Source organism: Marmota marmota, unplaced genomic scaffold (assembly GCF_001458135.2).
Source record: "Marmota marmota marmota unplaced genomic scaffold, marMar, whole genome shotgun sequence".
Classification (NCBI taxonomy): Eukaryota; Metazoa; Chordata; class Mammalia; order Rodentia; family Sciuridae; genus Marmota; species Marmota marmota.
The window spans coordinates 12,522,333-12,547,628 of record NW_026000051.1 but is presented as its reverse complement, the minus strand read 5'-3'; the positions used below and the strand labels follow the sequence as shown (position 1 = coordinate 12,547,628).

At 36.7% G+C, this 25,296-nt stretch overlaps 1 pseudogene; it reads left to right on the top strand.

Annotated features, from left to right (window-relative positions):
• The first annotated feature begins 1,170 nt into the window (after nucleotides 1-1,170).
• On the top strand, nucleotides 1,171-24,170 carry LOC107152222 (annotated as a pseudogene).
• Nucleotides 24,171-25,296: the final 1,126 nt, after the last annotated feature.

Here is a 25,296-nt window from a genome sequence, read left to right as displayed (position 1 = left end):
TCTGTTTCTTGCCTCTTCAGGATTCTGGTGGATTCTGACATTTAACTAGGTGACTAGGTTATGTGGCAGGATAGAATATAGCATCAAATGTGTTTAATACCCCCTGGCAGCTCTAATACCACCTGGGAGGATAGAGGCTGGGCCATGACATTCACTGTTCCAGGAATATTCAGAGTCAAATTGGAGGAAAATAGGTTTTATTCAAAGCCAGCTTTGAAGGAAGATGGAAGAAACTTAATTGCTTCAAAAGTTCCATCTCTGAAAAGCTCTGGGACCAGGAAAGCTTTTAAAGGGGGAAATGAGTGCATCAGGACAAAACACAGACATTTCACAGGTTTCACCTCCTTTGGAGTCTTTGTGGCCCAAAGGAATTTTTATAGGTTTTGCCTCCTTCTGAGTTCCTGAAGTTCCCTCATCATATCAAAAGGAGGTGACTTCCTGTGGCCAGCAATTGTATCCTCCAAATTTCAGGGGAGAGGAGACCCCAAATATAGTCTGTTTCAAATGTGGCTGTAAAAATAAAAGAAAAAGCATCATAAAAGCATCATTGAAAGAGCTTTTAAAAATGGAGTCAGGAGGCCATTAAGGAAGGAGAACATAGGCTTGCCTTAGACCATTGTCCCCGAATGTGGACACTGAGTCACTTTTACTTCTTGATGGCACCTGGAATAACTGGACAATTATATTGCATGCAGAGATTTAATATGTGTACAAAGAGGTCATTGCACTCTTATTTTATTGACATTTTAAATATATATATATATATATATATATATATATATATACACATTCTTTTATTTTATTTTTGTCCAGAAGCTACAATCATGTAGATCCCATGACAACAAAGATGTCCTTCCTTTCAATATCCAACAATATTATAGTGTGTGTGTGTGTAAATGTGTGTATCACATTTCTCTATCCATTCATTTGATAATGGACACTTAGTTTGATTGCATGTCTTGGCTATTGTGAATAACACTATAATGAACATAAGATGCAGATATCGCTTCAATAGACCAATTTCATGTCTTTTAGATATTTATCCAACAGTTGGACTGCTAGGTCATACAGTAGTTTTATTTTATTGCATTTGTTGTTTGAGGCATGTCTATATTGTTTTCCGTAATGGATCTACAAATGTACTTTCTTGTCAAAAAGACAAAAGAGAACATGGCGGTGAGAATGTGAAGAAAAGTGAACACTAACATACTGTTGGTAAGAATAGCCATTCTAACTGAAGCTGGTGATATTTCATTATCCCACTCTGTGGCCACATAGTGTCTGATGAATATGAGCAGCTATCCTCTGAAGCCTTGGAGGCTGCTCGTATTTGGGCCAAAGATGGCTTTCATATCCGAGTGCAGCTCCACCCTTTGTATGTCATCCATATCAATAAGATTTGTCCTGTGCTGGGGCTGACAGCTCCAAACAGGTATGCAGGGATGCCTTTGGGAAACCCCAGGGCACAGTGGTCAGGGTTCACATTGGCCAAGTCATCATGTCCATCTGCACCAAGCTACAGAACAAGGGACATGTGACTGAGGCCCTATGCAGGGCCAAGTTCAAGTTCCCTGGCCTCTGGAAGATCCACATCTCAAAGAAGTGGGGCTTCACCAAATTTAATGCTGATAAATTTGAAGACATGTGGCTGAGAAGTGGCTCATTCCTGATGGTGGTGGGGTCAAATATATCCTCAATCGTGGTCCCTTGGATAAGTGGCAGGCCCTGCATTCAAGAGGGTTTCCACTGTGCTCTAACCTTCTTAAAATCACACACACACCAACAAATCCTGTATTGTCTCTAAAAAACAAACAAACAAAAAATTAGTAATTCTGAGTATTTTTACATATACCTTTAGGGCATTTCTGCCTTCTCTTGAGAATTGTCTGTTCAGATCTTTTGCCCTTTTAAAAATAGGATTATTTGTTTTCTTCTTATTGGGTTGCTTGATTTATATATTGGGGTATTTGCCTCTCTTGTGGGGTACTGGAGATTGAAACCAGGGGTGCTTGGCCACTGTACCATATACCCTTTTTATTTCTATATTTTGAGACAGGATCTCAATTGCTAAGGTCTTGCAAAATTAATGAGGCTGGCCTCAGCCTCCTGAATTGCTGGGATTATAGACATGTAACACCACGCCCTGTGGAATTTGCCTCTCACCAGATGTGCTCTCTTCCATTCTGTAGGCTGTCTCTCTTGGTTGTTACCTTAGCTGTGCAGAAGTTTTTACTTTGCTATTATTCCATTTATCTATTATTCTCTCTATAAGTCCTATATAGACATCAGTAAGTTTTCAGCATGTCTATGCAGATATTAAATTAATAACATTTTCAAATAGTCATTTTCATTTTAAGGTAAAATTTGAAGGTTCTAGGCCTAATACCTCTTTGTGACCATTCCTTAGTTTTCTAAAGCATAGAACCATCTCTGGAGACAACAGTTCAGTCATATTTTATATACTCTTGGAAACCTCTGCATTGGAGTATAATCATGTGACTAGTTATTATCAATAGAATGGAAGCAAAAATGGCATGTGCTATGAATATTTGTAGGCTTTTTATCAGCAGGATAAACTTCCTCATGCTTTTTTGCCTCTTCAGCTAGTTGTTTACAAATGATGATAAGCCTTCAAGTGTCTTAAAGGCACGAGATATTCCAATCCTGTACACCCACAGTGAAAAATGGGTCCTTATAAATACAGGTCAAAATTTTGGACCATATGTACTGTCCAGCTGAGTGCCATAGAGCAAGTAGCATTTCAATTGCAAGTTATAATAGGTCATAACCACATGCTAAATCATGCACACACCATCAAATTATGGTTATCTTCTCATCTGGATAATATGAATATTATATTTGGTAGTCAAGGCAGACCTTGATTTGTCATCTGAGTTTCAATGCCATCCTCTGTCTGCATTATCCACTAGTATCCTCATTTGAGCAGATATTTCTGCTGGTGTTTTTCACTGACTGTTCTTTGTTAGTTTGCCTTTCTTTATCTCTTGGATGACCTTCCTGGACATGACTTCTGGCCCTGTTCACTTTCAGAATTTGCCAGTTTATTTGCTTTTACTCAGCTTTCAAGTCTGCCTTACTGTGCTTACACCAGTCTATTGCTTGCAGAAGGCCTGAAACACATGTGTGTGTGTGGGGGGGGCGGGGGGACTGTCTTTGAAATAATGAAATAAACTGATGTTGAGTTTGCAGGAAAAAACAGAGTTTAGTGTCAAGTGTTGATTAAAAATAAAACAGAACAAAAAAAATATCTATGTGCCATAAGTAGCAATAAAACATGAGGAACAACAAATTCTGCAAGGCTGTGTGTGCTTAAATGATTCACCTGCTAGGATAACAATCAATTTTCAGCAAGTTCAGCAGCTCAATAGATGCAAGATATCCTTTCCAAATCTGAAACATCTATAGGTACTCTCCCAAGTAGGTCAGGGTGTGTCCCCTTTTGCTATTGGAAATTTGTTGCAATAAATTTTTTGCTGCCAACAAAGTTGGCAACAAAAACCTTTAACTTCTGATTGCCCATTAGACTACACTTTGTGAAGTGTGGAAATCTATGTGCCACTAAGAAAAGAAACAGACTCATGTTAACTTAAAACAATGGCAACTAAAGTAGAGCCTAAAGAGGGGGAAAAGCCCAAACTAATAAAATAATCTCAATCATCTGTTCCCCAGTTGGCTCATCAACTATGGGAGTGCACCATTGGCATTGATTTTTTTAAAATTTTATTTTAAAAGTAATATACTAACATCAATAAAGTCAGCTATTTTTATATTAGATGAAGATTATCCTACAGTTCTAAAGCAACAGCTGTGATCACTTTAACCTGAATTGATTCTCACCCAGTATTATTAATGTCTCAGTCATAAAACATCATCAGAGATAGTACATAGCACAACCTTCATTCATAATTCCATACTGTATAATCACCTGCCCATTGTCTCTAATTCATAGCCACACCCATTGTGAGATTGGTTCCTATGTTAATAGAAGTAGCACACATGAACCAGTAAATCTACTTTCTAAGTACGACTGTTTCTTAACTTGTTTAAATGTCTTGGGTAAATACACTTTTATTTCTTTTCTCAGAGATTGCTAGTAATCTGTTTTAACTGTAAAATACCAATAAGATAAATCAACAAACACACTCAATGTATTTGAACAAACCCTATGCTGTATGTGTGAGTGAAACACACAATCAGTATACCAAGGTACCTTGGGAAGGACTGGAGTGATGATGAGGATGATTAAAAAGTTTCAGTGACAGGGAAATGTTATCCAGTCAACATTTTCTGCAGTAAGCTCCTGCCTGTTAAGCATTATCTACTCCCAGCTCTGGTCTTGCACCTGTGCCCTCTGATGTAGATATTGACACACCACTTCATAGGACTAAAATTCCCATCTATTCTTGGTGCTGCACCGAGGTCTTCAGGCTGTTTGTAGAACCTCTGGTAGGTGCTACTGCAACTAAAATTCATCAGTGACTTTGCATTTCCATTTGGGTGTTCACAGCACAAAAAGGCTGTATCTGGTTATTCACTTGGAAGAAAATATCTGCCATTCCCAGTGGTTCCCAGTGGCTTTCACTACTATTTCTGGTAGTTCATATATTTTTAACCACTTGGCTGATGATGTGAAGTGAAGGAGGGGGAAAGGATCAGTTTGACTCAGTTACCTTTATTTGTATGAAAGAGAGAAAGCTGACTTACATCTCCATAACCCATCCTGGATAATGGAGATGACTGCCCCACTGCTGTTCCTGAGACCAGACCCACAGCAAATGAACATTGTTTAGAGCCAGTTTCTCATCAAGACTAAATCACTAGGCTGATGGATTATTGCTTTTTGGAGATAAATTATGCTTTTAATTTTGCAAATGCATTTGGAGCTGTAAAGGCACACATATCTAGATGTAAAATTAAGAGCAATGCTTTAGATTAAGTAGCTTCCTGATTTGCATTCTGCTGAGCAGGACCAATAGGCATAGAGTGGTCTGAGTCCCTCATTTTCTAGTATTTAACATTCTGTGTCTCAGTGACTGTGCCATTGTGGTTTATTTCCCATGTCACAATAGAAACATGTTTATTTGCCTTTAATTAAAAAAACGCATTCTAATCAATAATATAAAAGAACAGCACTAGATCTTTTTATTCCACAAATGTGTGCAGGGCCAGAAAGTAAAATTATGAGAATATTCAAGTAGCAGCACATTTTTCCCAAATCCTATATATTTTTTTGAGGGTCTACAAATAGTAGGAGATGAAGTATCAACTTTAAATTTATTTGCTTACTTTGGGATTGCTATTAAAAATACCCTCAAATATATGTATAATGGAATAGAACTGTCTTAATAGGAATCAACAGTGGGTGAATAGACATCTATTCTCTTCTTGTGTGATATCCCCTAATTTCTCATTCTTGTAAAGTCAAAGCAAAAAATCAAATAATAGCCATACCCAATTACACACATTCATATGTTCATTCTTAAACTTACCACACTTATATTAATACATTTGTGTAATAACTGTGCACAGAGAGATAGCTCCATATATTCATGAACTTGTGCATATACTCAGAACCCAGACATATAGAAACTCAGGCATGAAATTTATTTACATATTCATAAACACATGCCATAACATATCCCTCTCATCTCAAATGCCCAAGCCAAATCCAAAAACTCAGTGATGGACATTCTAAGCAGACACATTCAAAATCATAATAGTAATTATAAAGCCCTCATTCTTCCTCATGGAAACCATATATGTCATTCACTATGAGATTCAAGTGTGTATGTGATTGTTGATGGGGATCTTTCTCTCACTAGCAGTAGTGACCAGTGCTATGATATGTTTCTCTATATGCTGGATGAAAGTCAGTTCAACATTTTCTCATATATCAAAAATCACTACTGCACTGAAGAATCTCTTCTTAGAACAGCAGGGAGATAATTTTGGCCTACAGGTCTTTAATTGAATAAAACGAATTGATCATGATATTTTCTCTATATGTATTCAAGGTTTTTTTTCTACTATTAAAAAAATAATCTAGGTCTATCTTTGCTTGTTGTTCACCCTTTACTTTTGCCTGGTTTTTGGGTTGCATTGAGAGAATTAGTAAAAATTTACAGAATTCAATTCTACAGCATCTTGAAGATGGAATACTTTTAAGACAAGAGAAGAAAATGGGGAAATGTCTTCCATAATAAAAACTGATCTCATTAATTTCTATCATCTTAGGTGCCTCACTGTCGGGTCAGAGATGCAATGCAAACAGCAAAAGCGATGGTTTCTGTCCTTATGTAGTATATATGGCATATGTTTATGAATATGTAAATTAATAAGTAATCAAGATAATAAATATAATATTATAATAAGAAAAATGTTTGAAAAGAAAGTCACTTTGCTTTGTTGATTCTTCTTTATTGAATTCTATATTATTATTATTATTATTATTATTATTTTTATTTTTTATTTTTATTTTAGTATGGGTGTTTCTTTGTGGTAAAGAAGATCTGGAGAGGGAGGAAGGGAGGAAAAGGAAGGTCCTGGGGAACAAGATTGATAAAATCATGGGCATTTATGAATATGATATAATAAGTCTACCTATTATGTATACTTACAATGCACTAATAAAATGTATTAATTTTTAAAAAGTGGAAGGAAGAAATCTTACACTGAAGAAATTTGAACAATTTTAAATGTTCAAATGAACTTCTCTGAAGAAGAATTAACATTTAAAGAATAAATAAGGTAAGATGTGATCTGAAAGTAACAAAAACAGAGGCTTACACATAAAGACTTATCCGACTGGATATTATGCTAATAATTGTATTATATGTCCTCCACCAGAATTTAAGTTCTCTGTGATAAGGGAATCCATTTTTTTCCTGTTTACTCAAAGTAGTAGGGACATAATGTACCTATTATATAACAGGTGTTTAATAATATTTTTCTTATGCATGAATTCTTGCTTAATACTTAAACGACCCTTGGAGTTCAATACTATCATGATATCTATCTTATTGGTAAAATATTTAGTCCTAGGATCGATAACTGACTTTCCTGAAATCAATAGGATTCAATGCAGATCTTTTGAACTCATAATTACTCTGCCTTCCTTTCTTTGAGTCCATATCATTCTTTTCTTAATAGGATAAACCATGGAAAAATGGCAGACACTCCTTTCAGTAGTGAAATGACCAGCAAAGTAAGGTGTAATGATTGTAATACACTATGTGATGTGATATTGTGTGATTATAAAATACAGTTGTGTTAAGAATTTCATTGTCGTCTTAAATCTAGAATACATTTTACCTTCCATTATGGAAATTATAGATTAGCAATTATTCTAAAGCATCATAAAATTAAATGTAATATGATGTACGCTACCCACAACCTTTACATTTTAAATATTTGCTTCAAGATATATTTTTAAATGTAAAGTTGAACCTCTCTTAAATTCTGTTTTATTTTCTTTTTGAGTATCCACAAAAAATATAGAATCATTTTGTTTCAGAACATTACATAAATGATAAGTTCATGGCATTTGTTTTGTTTATCTGAAGTTTCTAAAATGTGTTCATGTTTTTACTTGTAGACTTGTTTTATTCACTTTAACAGCTTCTTTTATCAGATTAAATAAATATTCAGTTATTAATTCTTATCTGCAGGGGATTAATACAAGACAGCATATGGATACCAAAGTCCAGTGATGCTCAAACTCCTTATATAAACTCATGAAGCACTTTCATATAACCTAAAAAAAATACAAGTAGATATTTAATGAGTATAATGAGTAAAGTCCCTGAGTAACATTGCATGCATACATGGACATTCATTCTAATATATATGTGTGTATAAAAATATATAAATCTATACTTCAATGCCTATGTTTCTCACCTGTGTGCCTAGGTATAATGGAATACAGATTAGTTATAGTGGGATACAGAAAGATCACTTTGACATGAATCATACTCTTTATCTACTAGTGACAGAACATTGGGCAAGTTGGTAAATGTGAGTCTTAGTTTTGTCTTTATTAAATGTATTTAGGCAGAAGCTATCCCTCTAGTGTTTTCTGAGAACAAGATACAGTGTGTGTAAGGTGTCTAGTAGTGCTGCTTGGTTAGTACCCACAGTGATCATGATGGCAGTGAAGAGAATGAGTGGATGAAGAAGAGGACCACTCCCTACACTGACAATGAATTGGGGAACAGATACCTAGACAGAATAATAATATAAAGCAGTATGCTGTGAGTATCTCAAAATAAGTTTCTATATTTCACAGTAGAAGTTCAAAAGAGGGAGATATATTTTAGACTTAATATTACAGAAAGTAAGCTAAGTGCAATGGCACATGCCTGCAGTCCTAGTGGCCCAGGAGGCTGAGGCAAGAGGATCACTAAAGCTAGTTCAAAGCCAGCCTCAGCAACAGCAAGGCATTAAGCAACTCAGCAAAATCCTGTCTCTAAGTAAAATACAAAACAGGGCTGGGGACATGGCTCAGTGGCTGGATGACCCTGAGTTCAATCCCCAGGACATAAATAAATAAATAAATAGATAAATAAATAAAGGAAATAAGTTATGGTAATTACGAAAATTAAAATAAAATAACAAATGTATTCCCAGGTTACATATGTGGAAGAGCATCTCAACATGTAAAAGAGCAACTAAAGTGATTGAGGTAATTTATATGTTTTTCATAGTTACTTTGGTCTAAAGCATAGACACCCCCCCACACACACACACTGACACTTACCCAGTTGGTTCTTTCTGTGTCCAGGAAGTCTTTTATTCACACTAACCTTTGCCTCTTGAGCATAGAACTCATTACCAGTGAAGGCTCCTTTGGGAGCTCTAACAAATGAGTTCATGGCTTTACTCCAGTTTCTAATGGACACCTGTCCTAGTGACAAATACCATTTTCACAATGAGCGCACCTGGATCCCTTGGCCACCAGATCACTACCATGGCAAAGAGAATCAGTTAAGCATCCATCCTCCTGTAGAAGATGGAAGCGCTCTTTTTTTTTGGCCACAGTTTTCCATTTCTATCAAACAACCTTGACAAGTGTGCATGCATTAAGGATAAATGGGAACTCACATGTGGAGGTCCAGAAATTCCCAGACTGCATAAAGAAAGTATAGATATAAGGAAAAATGTGGCATATAAATTTAAAGTGACCAACAGTTAGTTGCATCTCCTCCTATGGGAATATAAAACCCATTTCTCCACACTTTGAATTGGGTTTGCTTTGTGAATTGCTTTGACTAGTACAAAGTGACAAATGGATTTACTGATAGTTTCAGAGCCAAAGACTGAGGTCACCTTTGTCTGCTTTGTTTGCTCTGTGAGAAAGTTTTTCCAAGACCATCACAAAAGAAAGAATAGAACTCTGGAAGATGGAAGGATCGAAGAAAAATCTAAGGAGCCCCAGCTGAGAATCTGTACTCATTGTTAGACATGTAGGTATGTATGTCTCAAACCTTCTGTCCCCACTAATGAGTGATCCCAGGTAAAACCAATCCAACCAACCATCTAAATTGTGAGAAATGATGAATCACAATCACTTTCAGTCACTAGGTTAAGGGGTAGTTTGTTACACAGCAATAGATTACTGATACATTTGGGCATGGGTATAACTGAATTCCATAAGTCTTTCTATTTTATCCCTGACAAGAAATATAGATAACAAGATTGGGGTTGGTTACATTTCTAAACATGATATCATAAAGAGGAAATGACCAATGGTTATGGACTCCACAATTAAACAGATTTATTCATTTAATAGCCGTATGGGAATATAGCCAACACTTGCATTCTCCCTATACTCTGAAATTCAGTCCATCTTGTTTGCATTCTTCCCCACCCCATCTTTCCTCACCTCTTCACTCAAACTGATCAAAGCACTGCAGAAGTGAGCTCTCTATTATACACAGTCATTCACTCTCTCTTGCTCATATTCCTTCATTTATTTACCCATCCATTCAGTCTCTCACACATCAAACATTTATTGATTATTTATACTCTATGAGGTAATATCCGGGAAACATATTGATATGGTTAAAATAAAATCCTATAATAGTTGCATATCCCAAATCCATCAATGTGTCTAGAATGGAAAATGAATAAATAAATGGAAGTTCCATTTTAAAGTACTCACACCACTTAAAATAAAGATCTAATTATAACTGTTTTTCTTCTTTTACTAGACATGTGTGTATCTATATTTATGTACATATATGCTTAAATGTGCAATGAGCATGTATAAATTATGTGCATTTTTCATGAATGCATGTCTTTCATGGGTATCCATGACTGCATAAGTTTCTGGACGCCAGTGGGTATAACATATGTGTTTTAGCATGTGTTTATGTGTATGTATATGCACACTTAAAAGCAGATAAGTGTGCATGCATAAAATATTCATACAATATGGAGATATTTGTGTTTTCAATGTGCATGCATAAGTGTATATATGAACATGAGAAAAATAGACTTGATAAAGAACTCGTATTATAAGTCAGTTCAGGGCTGAGGCTGGGGCTGGCTCAGTGGCTTAGCGGTAGTGCACTTGCCTGCCATGTGTGAGGCACTGGGTTTGATTCTCAGAGCTACAGCTAGATAAATCACATAAAGATCTATCAACAACTAAAAAAAGCTTACAAAAAAGTTGGTTCATATTCTACCTACTCATAAAAAAGTAGAGTATGCCCATGTTTTTTGATTCTGTCATCCTTGCTTCGACCTTCCCAAAGACATTAAAAATAGGGAGATAAACAATGACCCCCAAACTTGCCACACTTCGAAGATTCTGTGTTTATTTATTCATCTCCAAGCTTCACTTCTGGGTCCTAACACTTTTACAGGAACACCACAGGTATTATCATTTAAATAAATAGATCGTGACCATCAGTATCTTCAAGAAATATTCAATAAGGAAATATCAGGTAAGGGAGATGTAAATAAGTTAATATGTAAGAAAACTGAGCATTGATATTTTATGTTGCCTTTAGAGATGAAAAGATCACTAGTCAAGGGCTTTGGTAATACTCATTGACCTCTGAAAGGTGCCACATCAACTCCACTAATTAAAGACCAGGGAATTTCAATGAAGCCATTGATGACAAGGATTACTGACAGAATACCCTTTTAGATGGTTAAATGAGCAAAACCTCAGTTAGCAGTCATCACCCATTTGGAATGAATTACTGGCTTTACTTCCTCACTGCACCCTCAGGAAGCCTTAATGGGCAATGTGTTTTATTTTTTCTAGATTTAGCAATCACGCAAGATAATGATGCTGCAAAGTTCCCATTGTCTTACCTTGGAGACCCCTGCCTGCTCAATATGTTCAAGTTATGTTTGGGAGGTCCCAGCCTCATCAAGAAATTTTAACCTCAAACAAACAAGGAAAACTCTTATGTAATTTGTTGTTTAATCCTCAAAGCAAACTTTTTAAGCATCTGAAACATACTCAGGAATCTCCCACTTTACTAATCAGCCTTGCTACAAATAAGACTTAATGCACCATTTAAGAAGGGCTGTAACAACAAAGCATTTTCTGTTTGCCATTCATGTGCATGTGTTGTTTTATTTTCTCTATACAGCATGCATAATAGGTCATTGTTATTATCCCTATTTCAAAGATGACAAAACAAAGGCTTAGAGGAGATTTAAGCACCCGTATGGCATATGATAAGAACCTGGGAAAACTGGATTGAAAGTTACACCTGATTATACACATTTACTCATTCACCATGTGTTTGCTTAGCACAGTCCATACATTAGAACTTGCTCTAGTGGGTTGGAATGTAGCACTGAATGAAACAGACAAAAAAGCCATTCCATGAAAGTTGATTGAATTTTTCAATGTTAATACCATTCCTGACTTTCATAAAAACAGGTTTTACCTGGGTGCGGTGGGGCACGCCTGTGATCCCAGCAGCTTGGGAGGCTGAGGCAGGAGGACCATGAGTTCAAAGCCAGCCTCAGCAAAAGCGAGGCACTAAGCAACTCAGTGAGACCCTGTCTCTAAATAAAATACAAAATGAGGCTGGGGATGTGGCTCAGTGGTCTAGTGCCCCTGAATTCAATCCCTGGTACCAAAAAATAAAAAAAAAATGCAAAACATAAAATAAAAACAGGTCTAATAGTTGTGAATGATGGGAATACTTTCAGAGAGAAAGGATAAAGGGATTTAAACAACTTAGACAATACTTAGAAGATTTTGTAGCAAAGGGCAGTAGAGAAAAAGGGAAAAAGCTGAAAGGGCAAAAAAAAAAAAAAAAGTGAAGCTGTGTTATTGTTTCAATGCTGGGGCCTGTTGGTTAGAAAAGTAGTTGGCTGCACAAAGGAGAATACACAGTGAAAGAATCGCGGGGAATAACATCAGGTTTTAAAAATAGCAATTTAAATGGGAGAAGTCAAAGAAGCCTATATAAACATACAGATGAGTCACAGGGAGCTAGGTGGCTATGGAAATCCTATTTTTCTTACTATTATTTTTTTTCAATAAAATAGAATAAATGGTTTAGGTTAGATATGGTCATGGAAAGTACGAAGGCTTGTGGCAAACAGAAAAGATAGAAGAGACTTAGAAAAGCAGACACAGATATTGGTACAGTCTTTCTCCAGATGTTTAAACACTAGCTTCCAATGGAATTAGCCATTGAAGAGCCTTGTGACTTTGGGCTTGGCAAAGTTAAATGTTAGTTTCTTCCTTTATGGAGTTCATTTCATTCATGACATGGTTTTAAAGTGCAAAACAGTCCCTTAAGTCTATATGCAATATTTCCTGTAATGTACCAAACTCACATGAATTTTTCTTATGTGTTCCTAAGAAATCCATTGAATGAAGTATCTGTAATATTTTGTATTATAATACAGTTTGCATAGATGTACTCTTGATTTGTTGCCTTCTTTGCCACCACATTGTATGTGGTATCATTCCAAGTTAACATCCTCCCTCTTTTGTAGAGGAAGACAGGAAAATTCAGAAAAGGTTGAGTGATTCATCGAAAGTTACCCAGGGCACTTTGGCTTCTGTAGAAAATTGGGGCATCTGATTTATGATTTAGAAGCCTTGGTCACAGAACAAAAACAAATCTATTAAAATAGAAAGAAAGAAAATTGACATTCAGAAACTTAACTTTGCTCTTTAGTGTTTCTATGACAATTTAAGTCTAATGACTTCTGTAGATGTTAGAGGTCAGGGGCCTCTGCTTGAAGAACTGTCAGCCTCAGGAGCTGAAGACAGAGGATTTTAGGGCATTCAGAGGCCCTACACAGAATAGCAAAGGAAAGAAAGAATGATGCAAACAGGAATCAACTCCAGGTAATATGGGTGTTTTTCTGAACCACTTAAGTAATCGCAGACAAGCAGAGGAAGATACTGAGTCTTTCTTTAGAAGAAAAAGAGCTGAGATAATAGGCACTTCTTCAAACCTTGAATCTCATGTTTTAAGTATGCACAACACATTTTAATTATCATCACTATTATACCATTCATCACCATCTGCATTGTAATAAGAGGTAATAGGATGCATTGTCCCTTTCTTACATTAAATGTGTCAAGTACCATAAATAGGACAATTGACATAATTGCTGTAAATCCCAGAGTGTGTATATATGTGGGTGGGAGTGGGAGAGATGTTCACCAAACCCTCACTCACAATATTGCAGGATGAATTTACATAATTGGGTCTAAAAATGGTATGTCACCATTAAATGTACTCACAATTCTTGCCTCGGGCTCCACACTACCAGCGCCCCCCTTTCCAGAGGAGGAGGGCTTGCTGCAGTGATGCTCCTGCAAAGCCTCCCATTTATTCTGTGGGTTAGTTAGAGACACACAATAGGGCACATTATTGGAAGCAAACTGATTAGTTTGTTAAAATAAACCTTCTTTTATTACCTTTGAGGAAGGAAGGGTCACAGGAGATTTCACATTTTCATAATGAATGGACAAAGTGAAATTAAATATCTTCTAAAATTAAATATCCTCTAAAATATTTATATTCCAGAATATGTCATGACATGTTGGTGGATGAAGGCCACCTGACAGGGATTTCAAGTACTGTTTACTTACAAAAGTCACTGTAAATTTGTAATACTATCTTACCTTTAGAAAATCACCCAAAAGCCAATGTGGTGTGGTGGCACACTCCTGTAATCCTAGCAGCTGAGGCAGGCAGGAAGATTGCAAATTCAAAGCCAGCCTCAGCAATTTAGTGAGGCCCTAAACAACTTAGCGAGACACTGTTTCTTAAATATATATATATATATATATATATACACACACACACACACATATATATATACATACATATATACATACATACATACATACTGGGGATGTGGGATGTGGGGCTGGGTATGTTGCTCAGTGGTTAAGTGCCACTGGATTCTAGAAAAAAAAAAAAGAAAAGAAAAGAAAAACAAGATATTCACCCAAAAATAACCATAGTGGGAGAGGTAAGTAGTCAAGTAGAGACTATCCTCTCCTTTCTCCAAAGAAATAATGTAGGAGAAGAAATTTAGGAAATTTTCAGGATGGAGGAGGGAAAGCGAAGCCATTGAGATCTGAAAGCTTTCTATTCAGTCCTGGGTTAGGCAGCCTTCTACCATGAAAGTCAGCCAGATTTCTCTGATCTGCACAATGGCAGAGGAAAGTCAAGGATATCATAATTTCTGTCTTATCCTGTACTGCAGGTCTGCATCCTTCCTCCTGTTTGAAATACTGTTATTAGAACAGTCTTTCCATGAAAATTGTGCTAATTTCCCATTATGCTAAGCTTTACCCTTAATTTTGTTCTAGAAGGGGCCAGCATTTCCCAAAGTGCTCCATTTTGAACACAAACATTTAGAATCCTTGTGTTCATGTCAATTAATTTTCCATAAAGCATATACAATGATTCTATAAAAATTTAGATGGGCCTATACATTTTCTTGCTAAATAACTTTATTATCTTCTCATTGCTAGTAGGATAAAATCCATTCTTGGTAGCATGGTTTAAAAAGCTCTTTTTGATGTGACTCCCGTCAAAGGTACCAAAGTCATTGTTCATTTCTCTCCACACCTCTACCCTCCACCTGACCCCTGTGTCTTCCACCCTTTTACTTATTATTGCCCCAGGGGCCATAGTAAGCCACATTGCTGTCCACTAACCACGTCCTCTTCCAAGAGGACAAGATGGGGGCCCTTATGTCTCAGGGATACTCTATGCAGATGCATAAGTCATATATCCTATTTAAACTCCTTCTACTGGTATACATTAAATATTACATCCACTGAGACATCTTTAACGACCATTGCTCAACTTATGCACAGGCAATTTAGATATTCCAGCTAAAGGCTTATATAACTTCCACTTCCACTAACTTAGCTCCTTTCCAAACTCAGTCAATGACATCCTCATCATGCTCAAGTCAGAAACCTGGGAGCCGTTTTTGACATTTCCTTTTCCTTCAGTACCTTTCCATTTCCTTTGTTCTCTAAATAATCCTTCCACAAGTTATCTTTCCTAGACTTTGAAAATGCATACCCTTGAGTTAACCTATTTTTCCTCCACTTCTTCTTTGGCTGTTCTAGCCCAACAACCATTTCCTCTCACAATGACCCTACTTTGCCTCTCTCATCACCCTCTTCAACTCCAGGACACCTCTAGTCTAGTTTCCATAGATGATAATGATTTTTGAAAACACTAATCAGATGTCAATCTTCCTGCTAAAAATATCTTAGTGATTTCCCACTGAACAGTAAGGAAAGTCCAAGTTCCTTATTGATATGAGAAAAGCTGGATTCTGTCTACCTCTTGGCTCCCCAAATCAGTGTTGAATGTCAGTTGAAACAGCTGTATCTTATCTCTTAGGAATGAATTTATCCTCTCTTCACCAAGACCCTTTTGACCAGACTCTTCTCCCTTCATCTAAGTACTCCTTGTCCTCTATTCCTTCTCCTCTTCATCCCTTTAGAACACTCATTTTTGTAATTTTTAACTGTCCTATAATGAGGGCAGGAAATATCTTGACTCATGGATCACCGGTATCCTTACAGTCTAGTCCAGTGCTTGAGCCAGAGCAAATGCTCTGTAAATATTTATGGAATGAATGAAGAGCACAAATTACACACAGTGATAATTACTGGTCTAATTGTTTTCTACCCAGATGTACTGTTTGAGGGTGGGATCAGAGTGGACCCAACATTAATTGTGAATTTCCTCCCTTTATTGATTGATTAGCTCAATTTCTTTTAATACAAACCTGATTTTAGCCATCTTTTTTATACTGAATTTAGATTAAATAATAGTCACTAAACAAATAGTTTGAATTAATGAAGAGATGAGTTCATAAAGTAACAAATATAAGTAGCTTTAAATTTCCACTAGGATTCAAAAATGAAGAAAAAATAATAATTAAAAAAATATTAAAGGAACATGCTTTCTGTACTCTTATCATCTTGTTGCAAATTATATTAATTAAAGCTGTCAAACTTTAAATCCCTCACAAATTTATTTTAATGAGCAAGTGTCTTTCATATATATGCATGCATATGAAAAATATATACATGTATACACACACATAAAACAATTGCTTGATAATACTTATATAATATTCATATAAAACTTTTTTTTTCTTGAGTGGGGGCAAACTCAGAGCCTTGGCCACACTTAGCAAATGCTCTATCACTGAGCTACATCCCCAGTCCTCTCATATAAATTTTAATTTCTGAGAAAGATGTTTTAGGAAAGTTGTTGAAGAAGAAGCCACAAGGGACTTGGAGGAAGAAGACAATGATTTAAATATTGGCTCTGCCAGTCACAGTTTGTAAGACCTTACACAAGTCCTCTGAACCCGATACACGTTCCTCTTCCCACTTTTGAGATGGACTTGTGGCTGCCTTCCATCAGGCTGAACGTGGATATGAGCCTGTATGTTTCAGGGCTCGAAATACAGCAGGAATCAGTGAAGGGTTTTCCACTTAATATCTGCCATCCAAGCTTCTGTCTTCCAAAGTGTGAATACGGTATCATTTTGCTGGGGTTTTTGTTGTTTTCCTTTATTACAACTGTAGAGGAGATTTGGCTCTGACTCTAAGTTCCCTTGTTTGTGACAGCTGTCCTCACTCCATGGCGTCAGGGATCATTTAATAGCTGATTTTGACCATACATATACCAGCAGCAGTCAAGATGCAGTTCTTCAATCTTCTCTGGAATGGCAGATGGCCATAGAACCATCTGTGCCTTGGAGACTGAATCATTGTAGGAGAAAATGTGGAAGGAAATAACCATTTTCTATCTAACATACAAACTTTATGCTGATGGAAAATAATAAATCATTCCAAAGATATCTTGGTCCTTTATGGATATTTGCAACTTTCCTCTTCCAATGTGCTAGAAAGAAGGCTGCTTTGGTGGTATTTTTTTAACATAATAATAATTTACATTCATGGAGTGTTGGATACTATTTCCGGGACAGAGTACTTCCATTCATTCCAAATGTCATTTATGGACCACCAATTTCATGTCAATCCCTGAGATAGGAAGATGAATATCAATCAGCAAGGAATCTCCTCTCAAGGGACTATATAAGAGTGTATGACAACATTAACAGTGAACCCATGCCAGACTCTTCCCTCTCTTTCAGAAAGATTGGATGTACACCATGGTCCCCATTTCAAAGTTGAATAGACTGACAACAGAATAGACAAATGACTCATTCAAAGTGACTTATGATTTGTCTGTCCTCTACAATGAATGATTCCAATAGGTAAACTTTACCAACTTGGACGAATAGGAAAAAAAAATTATACAGAAATAACATATCTAGAGTAATGAGTCTATTCAAATCAGCATGCTTGTCTTATTTCATAGGCAAACAATAGCACACATTCATTGCTAGCAGTGCTACCAGTGTTGAAAAGAACTCTTAATAAATAGACAAGATGTGCAATTACCCAGTTCACAGGATTTTAAAATCATGCTAATAAGGTTTTTAAAAACATTATTACATGTTGAAAAAAATGTTTATGCTCTTAATGTGTTCAATAAGTTCTTCCTTTTTCATATATTCAAAATACTGTCTTTATTGTAGTCTTGCTTTAACCATATCAGGTTGTTACATTTTCTATAATATCCATGTTCTCAACTATACCTGGAATCATCTTGTCTCCTTGAACACCAGGAAAATGTTACTTGCTCAGATAAACAACTCTCCTAACTTCTTCAGATAGAATTAATTGGAAAGTCATTTGTGATCCCACAACACTATGTAAATATTTCTACTACAGCATTTTAGTCTATGATACTGCAATCAGTTCCTTATGTGTTTGCATTAAATATATACTCTTTGGCTTACCCCATCTTCATCATTATTGACAACAACAATAGCTACGAATGCTTATTATAGGCTTATGTTACAGACACTGCACAAGTTTTCCTAATCTAGAAATTCAGCTATTATATTCCATTTTACTAATGATAAAAAGAGAGATTTAGCCAATTTCACACAAATATGAATGTGGAGGTTATAAGATTTCAATCCAGGTAAACAGGACTTTATAGCCTAGAGACCTTTTAATTATCATACCAGAGCTTATTTCAGTGTTTGACACACAGGCTTTTATCAAATATTTTTTGAATTGCATTAACAATTAATCTTAGGGATCATATAGGGGAGGCCTTTGGTCTAGTCACATTCAAGTAAGTACACATTGCAAATTAGTGAGGTCCAGATTAATGAGGACCAGGCAGAGTTCTGGTGGTGCTGCTAGCAGATGCTATAATGATCTATTATTATAGCTAATAATAATCATAATTACAGTCTGAACTATGTGTCTTGGCTGCATAATTTTCTGGCTACATAATTTTCTCTGAGTCAGACTAGAACAGTAAACTAGATAAAGATATGATGTTGCCTGCTGCCTATAGTTATAGCTATTTTAGACATATTGGATAGAGGAAGGAAAACTAAAAATCTTGCATCCCACACTATTTTGGGGTGACCTGAAATGAAATAAAATCCGTAAAGGAGATGTCATTTAAGGAATTGTTGAGCTGTATCTTAGAGTCATGTGGTCTACAAGATGAAATCTTTACTTTATTTAGTACCTACTATATGCTCAATGATAGATGTCCTTCTGTTGTCTGAGAGGATAGGAGTGCTAGAAATATTTATCATTCACTTGTAAAATGATAAAACTGGGTCTTAAAAATAAGCAGAAGTAAAGTCAGCAGGAGAGGGACAGATGACAGATGAGGAAAATGGACAGGAGAGAATGGCTTTGATATGGGCCCAGGAGCGTATCCTTCCTTGCACCTGCCTATTGGGAGAATACAATAATAGGATGGGAAAGCATCTTAGTCCCCAATAAATGGAACATTGCGTATTAGTAGGCAGGGTCACCACATGTCTGTTTAGAGCCTCTTGACTCTCCTGGATCAGGTAATGCAGGGTTTGACATTCAATGCTGAGTTACCATTCTTTGCCTCCTTTCACTATTACACATTACAATATGTTTTTTTTTCTTTGTGTGGTACAAACAATTAGACTTGAAGAGAGGTAGAGACCTTATTTAGTGATTGAGGCTAAGAGATAGGCTATTGCTCACTTTACAAGAGAGTTCTGCATAGAGACTAATAATGATGTTGTTGCTCCATTTTCCCAATTTTTAAATTTTTTTCACATATACATACAGACTTTGTAAATATCATGGAAAGAAGTTGCCAGTTCAAAACAGAATGTACATGTTTTTGGATCTTCCAGCAAAATAGGATCAGCAGTCAATAACAACCGCAACTTGCCCTCTAATGTAGTCAATCTACATTCTAATCAGAGGTACTACACTCTACATACAGAGACCCAGATGCCTATACTTTTCTTCCCATAACAATGTAAATTATTTGTTCCTCATTTATACTTATTTAGGTCTCAAGAAGCCCATTTAGATCAGGTATTGCTCTCTCTGTCTGAGGTGTGAGGGCATTGCTTTTACAAACGTGTTGGCTGGAATTCTTTTGATGGCAAGAGGCAGAATTTGTGTTAACTTAGACAAGAATCACACAGAATCAAACAGAAGTGACTCTGGTTTAAATAAGTCCATCAGCTAAAATCCTAGTCCCCTTTGTGGTGGTATTGAGGAAGTGGGATCTCTAAGAAGTGGAGCCTAGTGAGTGGTAATTAGGTCATAGGAGCTATACCCTCCTGAGTGGGTCAATATTGTCTCAAGGCAATGAATCAGGTCCCCTCTGTTTGAATTAGTTATCACAAGAGCATGTGATGATAAAGTGAGCCCACCCCACTTGCTTGGCCCCTTTTGCACAAGAATTTCCTAATTCTCTGTCCAGTTGTGATGCAGTCAGGATGCCAATGTCATCAGAATTGTGAATGAAATAAACCTACTTTTTAAATAAAATACTCAGCCTTGTGTACATTGTAATAGCAAAACAAAACAGACTAAGAAGTACAAATACACAAACCACAGGCAGGAAATAGACAAATTTATCTTAATCAGCAAACCTCAGGAACCTCACTCCCACTAGGGTATCTCTGTAGGTCCCTTGTCTGTCTTTACCTCTATTCTCTGTCATTGCAGAACATCTGCCTTTATGCTACATCCCTAATAGTCTAGTGGTTAGAACTTGAACTCCTCAGCTACTTCTAACTGTTAAATAAAAAGTTGGGAGGTAGTGACTGACAGCTCTCTAATTTCACTACTTAAACAACCTATCACAGTGAGAGGAAAAACATCTCTTTATTAATTCATTTTAACATAAATTCCATGGAAAGTACTCTATTTAGCAGAGCTTGGGTTAGATGGGCATCCCTCTACCACTCAACATGACCAGTGGTTGAAGGATGGAGTGAAACTTTTAAGAGCTATGGTAATCTTTGTGCAAACATACAGTTTGAACGGAAGAAGAACAAATTCTATAAGCAATAGTTATCTATTCCGGGAAAGGTTAGGTGTGTTATCCTGAAGATTGATATTCAGTAAATGATAGATAAGAAATTTAAAGCTAAAGGATTTTCCCCCTAAGTAAATGCATTATTTTCTCTTTCATGCTAACCAATACAATCCACAAAAACACTTCACCATTTGATGAGCTAATCTTTCAGTTTGCACTTCACATAGTAGACTTATCATTTTCCCCATGCCACCAATCACTACCGTCTCTGGAACCTCTAAACTCTCCCTCCTGCAAATTCTTCTTCGTCCCTGGGTCTCCATGCTTTCCAAGAGATCAACCATGCAGACAGATTAGGGGTCTCCTTTCTGTCCAATATTCTATAACAAATACAAGTGTATTTTACACTTAAAACTCTGATTTTTTTTTTTACTCTTTGATATTAATTTAGAGTCCTTAGTTTTGTGCATTTGTGGTTGTAACTGTAGATCTTTTTTTTGTCCCTAAACCTATTTCAAGCTTTTAAAGTCAAGGATCATAGTTTAAATGTTCATGTCTGATAAGATGTTAGTACGAGGCTAATGTTATAATATTTGCATTGTTAACAAAATTTGATTCATGTATTTTTATAGAACATCTATTAGGAACAAATAGCTATTCTAAGCACTCGATTAATTGTTTTCTTCTCTTGTTGTTTGCACATAGCCTTGTCAATAGCTTAAAGAAGAGCGGGTGATAAATTATGTTCTACTTCTCTCTGTTCCCCCCCAAATCTATCCCTCCTCCTTAACTTGCTCACTTCGTTCTAGTCACAACACATTGCTTATTAGTTCTAGAACATATTGAGCATAATGTTGTCAAACAATAAGCATTGAATTTTTTATCTAAAATGCATTTTTATATTGACTTAAAATTCACATTAACCTTAGCAAACTCTTCAAAATCAGATCATGGATTTTTCCCCCTAGAAAGTATCAATAATCACTCCCTTGGAACACGGGAGTCTCCCTTATTCCATGTCTGTATGTACATGCATCCCATACCCCTTTTGAATTGTTATCGTTTGAAAGAGTGGCATGACAACCAGGGCTCATTTTCCTGGCATGTGTGATAAATTGGGCAAGGGAATAGCAGCCGCCTGCAGATCCACCCAGAATGCTCTCAGCCACCTTCTTGTAATTTAAGAGGGTCACCCTGAAGGGAAATGGCCACTCAAGGTAGCCACTGTGGCAGACTGGAGTTGTCAAGCCACATCCAGCTGCTTTATAGATTCGGTCCTTTCTCCTTTCTTCTGAACTCTTCTCCGGTGCTCACCAGAAAGCACCCTAGAGAATCAGCGTAACTATGTTGTTATTAAAATTCTTTGTCTAGACTTGCTTTCTTTCTGCCTTCTCTTTCTTTGTGAAAGAAAAACAAAACAATCATGGTGTACCATAGAATCGGATACAATCAAAATAGTTCCAAGATGACACCAATTTTGTTTTTTTAAGCACCGAATCACAGGCATTTTTATTTCTAATAACAAAGTACAGTACAGATATTTTGTCTAATTTGTTTTTGTGTTTAGCCTTGGGGATAGAGGTCATTATAACCATCTGGTAGAAGTGGGTGAAGAAAACTCAGATTAAAACAATAGCATGCTGGGAATTTTCAGCTGAATGGATAAAGAAAGTGTGGCATATAAACACAATGAAGCTTTACACAGTCATTAAGAAGAATGAAATTATAGCATGGGCTGGTAAACTGGAGAACATCATGCTGAGTGAAGTGGACCAGACTCAGAAAGTCAAAGTAGAAAGTTTTCTCTCATATGTGGAAGTTGGACCAAAATAAGGGGAAAAGAAGTGGGTGATTCTATAAAAATAGGGATATTAGTGGCGTAATAGAAAGAGATTGAAAGGTCGGAGGAGGAACCGGAAATAGGAAGAATAGTGGAATAAAAGTGACGAAACTCTCCTATGTGCATATATAAATACACCATGGTGAATTCCACAATATCTAAAAAATATTAATTTTTTTTAAAAATCAATAAATAAGTAAAAGGAAACCAGTAGAGAAAGGGGATCAAGGTGTAGGAGGAGGGGAGGGAAAGAGGAAGTACAGAGGAGTGAATTGGAGCAAATTATATTTCATGATTGTATAATTGTGTCAGAGTGAACCCCAATATTACATATAACTATAATTCACTAATAAAAAATTTTTTATCTTAGTACTTCAAAGCCCATACCTAATATGAATATCTTTCCACATGCTTTTGAAACTGAGAAGGCTACTGTCTGCTTACTTGGAATATTCTTTAGCTTTCTCTTCCTCATATTTCCTCCTGAAAAATAATATTCATCTTTTGATTTCTTCCAACAGAGTCTCTGCTCCATCACTCTCTAGTTGGATAGCCCTAAATAAGTTCTTATATGTCTCTCAGCCTTTCTCCTTTGCCATTTTGATAATCATACCTAGCATATGGTAAAATAAGCAGTATACACTACGGAAGGTAGCTATAAGTGTCCGAAGAATAGCCAATGTCAAAATATTGGTGAGAACATGCATTAAACAAAAGCCTTTTGTTCACTATTGGCTCTGGATGTTATTTATTCTGCATTATTTTTGTTCAGAACCAGAGGAAAAACTTCCAACCAGATGATCTTCCTACTGTCACTTTCCACACTTTATCTGTAGCTCATTATTGTTGTTACAAACTGAACACTGGCCACAGACTCCAGATGCTTATATATAAACTTTTCGCTATAACCAAATTGATCTCTTTACCAACAACTGAAAATACCATGATTCCTCTATTTCTAATGCTTGTACACAGATCTGAGCCTCTTCTTGTACACTCTTCATAAATATTTTTACCTAAATCATGCCAATTTTTGCATTCCCTGGTTTCACCCATGTTACTAATCTTTTGTTTTCTCTCATAGTCCTCCTGATAATTCTCCTCCCAAAGCTCTAGCTTAATCCATTCTGTAACATGCACCAGTAGATTTATCCTTGTTGATTTGTATTGCCACTTTTAGTTGCCTATTACCATGCAGTATGTCTTCAATCAAACAGACCTTTGGAGGCTGGGTCATCATGAGTCTTTGTATGTTACAGGGGCCAAATGATGACAGTGATGATGATATTAATGAGGGTGGCCTTGGTGGCAGTAATGATGAGGATGATGCTGTTACTAATGGTGATGATGATGATGATTCTAAAACTTGTCAGCACTGGGTCCTGGGTGGCCGTCAACCAGTTTGAGTCAAAGAAGGCCAGATTATAGTCACAGGAACAGTAGATGGAAGATTGTTCCATTAGTGTAGAAAGGGAGTTTGTATGGGTACTAAGGATCAAGACAGTGCACTTAAGTCTGGAGTCCATGTAACCCTATGAGTTTAGCAGTTTAAGACCTGGCCAAAGGGAGAAGTCAGAAGGACCAGACAGCAGAAGGGCTGAGTCATGAGCTAATGATTGACACTGATCCCTACAATCGATCTTGAATGAGATGTTATGTACTCTGAGATGGCATGTCCTAGCCTCAAAGTGATAATCATGGATTTGGGAAGAGGAAAGGACTGTGTCCAATCCTAATTTTCACCCTTACCAAGCACAGGACCTTTGCTATTTAATGCCTCCAAGCACGTGTTTCTTCTCTTTAGTGGGATAATGTGCCTCAGAATTGTTGTAACAATTAAAATAATGAATGTTTATAAAGTGCTTCACACAGTGCTTGGCACACTGTTAATGTTCAATTATGAAAGACAAATAGAATAAGGATAATTCAGTGGATGCGATGGCATGATGACATCCTGCAGTTGGCAGTCATTGGGAGGCAACGGAACCTCTCTAAGTGGCCTACACTGGTTTATAACAGGATGCTGGGGAATTGGGAGGCACAGACCCTAGTCCCCGACAACAGGCTAGCAGGATGTCAGGACCATAATTGAGTGGGCTGATACGGAGATGGGGAATTTAGATCCATTGTTGAATTGAAGTGCCAGGCAGGGAGACTGAACATGATGCCCAGCATACAAATGGGACCAAGGCAGCAGAGAAAATCAAGAAGAAAATGTGGTGCACCCAGGATCTGGAAGTGTGTCCGAAGCATCAGATATGAGGTAGAAATTTAAAGCAGCAGGACTCCCCCCATGCTATGCACTCTGGTGAGCCCGAGGCTAGTGTGCCATCTGCCCTCATCAGGAAACAGATGAAGCCAGGTTCATAGATGAAAAATAGCCATTTCCAATTGTGATGCCCCAAGGAAAATGGGGGTGTGCAGCCAAAGAGGAAAATTATACAGCTGTGCCATCTAAGTACCAGGCTAATTCTGTTCCCTGAATTATATATATATATATATATATATATATATATATATATATATATATAT